Raw genomic sequence first — 1,456 nt, 5'->3', positions numbered from 1 at the left:
CCCCCACCCAACTACCACCATAGTATACTTTATGATCTCAAACTGTTACAACCTCTTAAAGATTGGATTTTTTTTTCTCCACTTGCAACAACTCACAAAACTGAAGTGGACTTTTTTTTTCTTTTAAAGATTTTTTGTTTAGAATCTCCAACCCTGACAGGCCGTTTCCGATCAATTCCAGGCGTGCATTTGGTGGCACGGTTATGTGTGTACACTACCATGTCTTCTTGTATGTTTATGGGGGGGGGGGGGTTGTCCGTACTTTTGTCTCTGCTTTTAGATATGAATTTTTATTTATTGTCAACATAACATGACTGAATACTGCGTGATATTATTACATAAAGAACTCATTCCGTGTTGAATTTTGAACTACATTATATTATTTGTGCTGTTGTGCGTTTAGTGCACAGACTTGAAATATGATATCTTAGACTGTGCACTGTCATGGCTACTACTATCGGTCTTTACCCTCTATAAAAACTTCCCTGCAAAGCATGCGCACTATGGGCGCCTGATTCAAGAGCAAAAACACACACACCACTCTGTAAAGTCTATTGTCGAGCGTGAACTATCTGGTGAACTTTTCCTTTACTTGGCTCCAAACGAGGCAAATTATGCTGGGCTCCACAGTGAACCGGAATTACGTCATAGTACGCAGTCTAGGATATTATTCTATAAGTCTATGGCGTAGAGTGATGAGAGCGTGTGTGCTCCACACTGAACCGGAATTACGTCATAGTACGCAGTCTAGGATATTATGCTACAAGTCTATGGTGTAGAGTGATGCGTGTGTGTGCTCCACATTGAACCGGTATTACGTCATAGTACGCAGTCTCGGATATTATACTACAAATCTATGGTATAGAGTGATGTGTGTGTGTGTGTGTGTGCTCCACATTGAACCAGAATTACGTCATAGTACGCAGTCTAGGATATTATGCTACAAGTCTATGGTGTAGAGTGATGCGTGTGTGTCAGTGTCTGAGCTAGACTGATACTGATGAGACAGGGATGTCAATGATATTTTATGCTGGATATATGACTGTAATTAATATATCAACGTGAAAATCGACGACAACTTATGAGAATAAATGTGTTACGAATGGGAATAATTATGTAAGGGTTCATTTTTCTCCACAATTATGGCATTCCATGAGTATATGTCCTATTGTTTGTCTTCTTCATCTTGACCTTTATCCACCCCCACCCCATACACACACATCTATCTATTTATCTTTCTATCTATCTATCTATCTATCTATATATCTATATATCTATCTATCTATCTATCTATCTATCTATCTATCTATCTATCTATCTATCCATCTATCTATCTATCTATCTATCTATCTATGTGTAAGTGTAAGTGGTAATGTGTGTGTGTTCGTTTGTGTGTGTAGGAGAGAGAGAGAGGGAGAGAGAGAGAGAGAGAGAGTGAGAGAGAGAGAGAAAGAGA

The sequence above is a fragment of the Aplysia californica genome, unplaced genomic scaffold (assembly GCF_000002075.1).
Source record: "Aplysia californica isolate F4 #8 unplaced genomic scaffold, AplCal3.0 scaffold00904, whole genome shotgun sequence".
Taxonomy (NCBI): Eukaryota; Metazoa; Mollusca; class Gastropoda; order Aplysiida; family Aplysiidae; genus Aplysia; species Aplysia californica.
The sequence above is the reverse complement of the archived record's forward strand: the minus strand, read 5'-3'. Positions refer to the sequence as shown.